The sequence below is a fragment of the Humulus lupulus genome, chromosome 1 (assembly GCF_963169125.1).
Source record: "Humulus lupulus chromosome 1, drHumLupu1.1, whole genome shotgun sequence".
Classification (NCBI taxonomy): Eukaryota; Viridiplantae; Streptophyta; class Magnoliopsida; order Rosales; family Cannabaceae; genus Humulus; species Humulus lupulus.
In genome coordinates, this window is record NC_084793.1 from 97486867 (window position 1) to 97492868 (window position 6002).

Genomic DNA, 6002 nt, shown 5'->3' on the forward strand with positions numbered 1-6002 from the left:
TCACTTTTGCTGCTTCAGGGGAAAGCTTTTGTCAATATTCAGAGCGTGGCTTACCACATTCAGATTTATCCCTACCATATCCGAATGTGACCATGCAAAAACATCCTGGTTCTTTTTCAAAAAAAAATTAATTGCTATTTTGTTTCTTTTGGAAGGTTTTTCCCTACCTTCACTGTCTTCGAGGGGTCTACTTCTTCGAGCCTGACCTCTTCAAGCTCTTCTAATGGCTCGAGGTCAGTTCTTTCCTCTATTCTTGGATCAATTTCTTCGTCTATCTTGAAGACTGTTCCGTCTTTATTCTGAACTATGACAAGTGTTTGTGCGCTTGTCTGTTTCTTTCCTCTAATGGAAATGCTATAGCATTCCCTCCCTGCTAGTTGATCTCCCCTCAGTGTCCCGATGCAACTAGAAGTTGGGAACTTGATGGCCCAGTGCCTCACAGACAAAACTGCCCCTAGCTCTACTAGGGCAGATCTCCCGAGCAGCACATTGTAGGCCGATGGTAGATCCACTACTACGAATTCCATCATCATGGTTGTTGAGACCGAGAAGTCTCCCAAGGTCACATGGAGTTCGATGGATCCCATACACGCAATCCCTTCTCTTGAAAAGTCGTACAATGTCGTTGCACAAGCCTTTAGGTCACGAAGCGTGAGTCTCAACTTTTCTAAGGTGGCCTTATAGAGGATATTCACTGAGCTCCCATTATCAACCAGGACTCGATGAACCCTCTTATTCGCTAGCTGAAGAGTGATGACCAGCGAGTTGTTGTGAGGAAACTACACATGAGATGTGTCATCCTCAGTAAAAGTTATAGGTTAAGATTCAACCCTCTGGTGTTTCGGAGCCCTAGGTTCCGGTTCATAAGAGGACCCGTCACTAGTTTTCAGCTCATTCACATATCTTTGTTGGGCATTCCTGCCTGATCCTGCGAGATGAGGTCCCCCCGAGATGGTTACAACATCTTCACCATCAATCGGAGGGGGTCTCTCATCCTCCCTGGCTCGAGAGTTATTGTTTTGGGCAGGTGGTGGTGCAGCTGGCCTCTGACTGGTAGAAGCTTGATTGGGATTTCGGTTTCTTACATATTGCCTAAAATATCCTCTTGGGATCAGGCTTTCTATCTCGTCTTTTAGTTGCCTGCATTCATCGATTGTATGTCCGATATCCCTATGGAATTTGTAGTATTTACTAGAATCTCTCTTTGCTTTCTGATTCCTCATGGGGTCCGGACGCCTGAAACGAACCTAGTTTTCATTATCCAGGTAGATATTCTCCTGAGACTCATTCAGCTTGGTATACACTTTGTACACTGAGAAATATCTTTCCCTTTTTTTCTTTTTTCCCCTTTCCGCCTCGGGGTTACTCCCTTTAGCCTTCTTTCTTTTGGAAGGGTTGTCTGCAGAGGGCTTCGAGGTTGATGGGTCCGCCGAGGTCGAGGCAGAGTTTATGTTTGTCATTGTAGTTATGGGCTGGGAGTCCATTTCAGTGCTGATCTTGCCTCCTCTACATTGACAAACCTCTGAGCTCGGCGATTGAACTCGGTTAAGGACCTCACAGGCTTTCTCTGCATATCTTCCCAGAGAGGGCTTCCAGGCATTACCCCAACTCGGACAGCCATCAGATGACCGTTGTCATCTACGTACCGAGCTCGGGCAACTTCCAAATTGAACCTTATAAGGTAACTTTTTAATGTTTCGTTCGGCTGTTGTCGGACATTGGTCAAGGCAGACGCCTCGGTCCTTATTTCGATCATGGCTCTAAATTGCTTCTTGAAATCTCTAGATAATTGATCCCAAGAAGCAATTGAATGCCTCTTATATTTTTTGAACCAGTTTTTTGTTGGTCCTGTGAGCGAAGCTGGAAACAGCATGCATCTGAGCTTGTAGCCCACATTACTCGCTGTCATAATGGTAGTAAACGTACTTAAGTGACTGTATGGATCGGAATTCCCATCAAACGGTGGGACATGAGGAATCTGAAATCCTTGAGGAAACGGGGTGCTGGAAATATGGGGGGCAAAGGGTTCGAGTTCCTCGTCAAACTCTTCGTCCTGATCCCGACCTCGTTCATTTTGTAAGAGCCTGAACGCTCTTTCTAGTTGATCAATCCTTTCTTAGACTGGATCCACGAGGGGTCTGACCTAAAATTGGTTATCATTGATCACAATTCCAGCTTCGTACCTCCGCATGGGATCCTTGCGCCCATTTAGGTGATCCCTCAGGTCTGGGTTCAAGAGGTTATCATTACCCTGATTCTGGTTCAGGTGTTCCCGTAAGTCTGGGCGATCCCTTCGATTCCTTGTATTTCTGCGTCCCCGGTCATACATACTGACCGATCTGGTGTCTCCTGAGCCTTCACTGGTATGGCTCGCTGCGCGGTTGTTTCGAGATGGGTTCCTTTCTGGTTGTCTCGTCTCAATAGTGTGAGACCGAGACATTTGGCTTCTTGTAGGCTGGGTGCCTCTACATTCTCTAGAAGTCTCCTCATTCCCATATTTCTGCCCAGATCGCCTTTCCCTATCACCCTAAGTCAGTTGCGTGTTTCTCCGAGGCAGTGAGGGATATCTTATCGGCGATGGTGGGTGCCTTATGGGTGATGGTGGCTGCCATCCATTACAGGGCCTAGAAGGTTCCTAGTTTGCCTGTGCTGGTTCAGGAACGTTCTAGGTGTTACTAGGATTTTGGGTCCGAGTCGCCGCCTGGGCTCGGCTATTCCCAGTCTCGGCTGGTACCTCAGCAGTTGAGTTGGTAGGAGCTCTAGCCTGGGTACTTCTCCGGGGCCTTGAGGGAGCAGGTTGTTCTGCTGGTGGCGGAGGTTGCTCCATTTTTCATGTGGCAGCGTTTTTGCGAGGTCGCCCACGAGGCCTGCGTGGTGGAACATGAACATCTCGTGGAGGTGGAGCTTGGGCCTCAGGCAAAGGTAGGGGCTGAGCCGCCTGTGCCTCAGTAGCCAATCTGGCCAGCTCCTCGTTACGCTTCTTAGCCTCCGCAAACTGCTTTCGCAGTTGGCAATTTTCAAGCTCCACAATAGGACATATCGCTCAGGGTTGTAGTATATGTCCTCGTCGTCCCTGGGGTCCGATGGTGTAGGTGGTCCTCGAGAGTCAGAGGATCCACTTTTCTCATCTGGGTCCGAATCCATCATCGACTGCTTCCCAGGGCGCCGGGGATAGTCAACTTCCTCTAAGATTTCCTCCTCGGGAATATTGGGATCATTCGCGGCCATAGTTGATTCGGGGAAGCTTCTTCGACTGAATTGATCACATACGTACTACTTAATGCTCTCAATGAAAGCACCAAACTATTGACGCCGTTTTTCGTCAACTTAAATCGTAGAGAAATTAAACAACGTATACTATGAAGAAAATGAATAATGAAGAAATACAAGAGGGTTTTACGAGGTTCAACAGTTAACTCGGCCTAGTCCACGAGTCTGTGTTATTAAGGCTTAAAGATTTCTGGAAATTCTTCAGAGATAAATTATCCAGAGCTTATTCTCCAGCCAAAAGAAATTGATCCTTTACAAGTGGTCATTCCTCCTCTATTTATAGGGGAGGTTACAGAGTTCATTCCCACATATTTCGGGAAGATATTCTATATATCAATTTTTATTAAATGAAATTAAATGCAAAATCTCCTACATATGTGGAAACGTCCCATAAGAATCGGGAACGAATAACAGACTAAATAATATCCCTTAAATGTTGGGATTGTGAAACAATAAATATGTTCATACGCAACGGACTATCCCAGATGACTCATCGGGTCTTCGAGATCAACGATCAACCCTGTGGTTATCAAGACTTATGATACTGCTACGAGCTTGCCACCCTACTTCAGGACATGCTCGGAGTAGATTGACTTATCGAAGCTATCAAACTTGAGCATGCACTTCCCGAGCTCGGACTGTTTAAGCCGAAGACAATCGATAACGGATGTATCCCAACGTCATGTCATTTCGAACTCAGAAAGAATCCCGAGGTTACACATCTTCGAGGTCGTCATTTTACTTCGGAGATCTTACAGCTGGACCATACAATGCATTTCAAACATTTCGAGCTCACACTTGACGAGTCCAGTTTTCGAGGTCATAACCTCTTGTCTCGAAATCTAGGTGTAACAAATTTCTACGCGCTTATTTCTATCATTTTTTAAATAAGGATTTAGCAACATAATTTCTCTCCATTATTTATTTCTTTTAAATCCCTAAGTTGATTAATCCTCTTAAGACATTATTTTCATTTCATAAAAATAATTTATTTAGTCATTTAAAAATAATAATAACATATCCATTTATTATTTTTAAATTGCATAGAAAATAACAAATGCTTGAACTATCTAAGGTACTTATAAATATCATGCTTCCTTTAGAAAATAACAATTTTATTTAAATTAATAAAATTATAAAGTTGATGTGAGAAAAAAATATTTAATTTGCTTGTATTATGTAAGTCTTAATTTTATGTAGTAAAAATTCATCTGTAACAATCAAATAAATATATTTTAATTTATTAAACTAAACTTTCAGCCACCATTTAATTTATTTAAAAATCACAAGTGAATTCAATCTCAACATTTTTCTTAATTAAATGAAGGAAAATTATACTCATTAAAATGTGAACATTCAAGGTTACATTTATAATATCATTTATAATATTTATATAGTTTAGGGTGTTATATTATTTCAACAAACACACAAACTTTCTTTTATTTAAAAGACTCTTCATAATTTTTACCAAAAATTCCAGCAAACAATTAAACCTTCAAACATCACCATCTTGGAATTAAAACTCATATTTTCTTTGAAAATATATATAAAAAAAAATTGTAGGTATTTATTTGAGTAAAAATATCATTTTAATGTAAATTAAAATTCCATTTTAATTTCTTAAAAAACATCATAGCACTTGCAAAATCATTTAAGCATGCAAATCATTATTTTCATCATATTGTAAACCATTTATACACAAAAATCAGCAAGCATAACAAGTCATGAAATTCATCTTTTACATCATGTTTCACAAAAATTTACACAATAATCATTTACGTTTAATTAACAAAAATTTAAACATAATCCTAGCATGCACCTATAATCACATTGTAAATCTAAGAAAATCCCTAACATCACATAGACATTCAAATCATAGGCATGCTTCAAGATCAATCATACACACATATAGGCTGAAACCCTCATGAATCAAACATAAAAATAAAACCAAAATTCTCATAAACATATTCATTAACTTTCATGGATTCAATAACAAAAAAATCCAAATTAATTATCATGCCAAAATTTACATGGGATCCTAGAACATGGATCTAACATAAAAATTAAAATAACAAAAATTACAAAGAGGATCCCTATGCATACATAGGCCGAAACCTTTAATGAACATGGACATAGAATACCAAAATTACCATACTCAAGTGTTTCAAAAACCACCTAGATCAACACATAGCAAAAATTCAAATAGGAACGAAATCACCAGCAATCTATTAGATATCAACACAAAACCAAAACAAAACTAATGATCAACTACCTCTTTTGATAGAGTTTCAAAACTCAATTTGGCCACCACCCTTGATCACCTCCCTAGGGATTCCGAACATCACAAGAAAAGAAAACCACAAATTATAAGAAGATGATTCATGACTAAGGATTAAAAGTAAAAAAAAAAACATAAGCACATAACTAGGGGTTTTTCGAAACCCTACCCTTCTTCTTCTTCTCTTCTCCTTCTTTCTCTTCTCTCTCTCTCTCTCTCTAGAATTCGTGGCTCTCCTCTCTCTCTCTCTCCTTCTCTTGAATTCGGCAGCCCCAAAGAAAAATGGCTCCTCTATTTTCTTCTTTCCCCCTTTATCTAACCTAAGGCAATTACTAGCCTAATGAAAAAAAAAAGGGTAAGTTTCCTATTTGTGTTTATTTTCATTTATTTTGTTTTTTATTTGATTTTTTCTTAATTATTGAAAAATAAGAGTGTATAAAGATGACAAAATCTT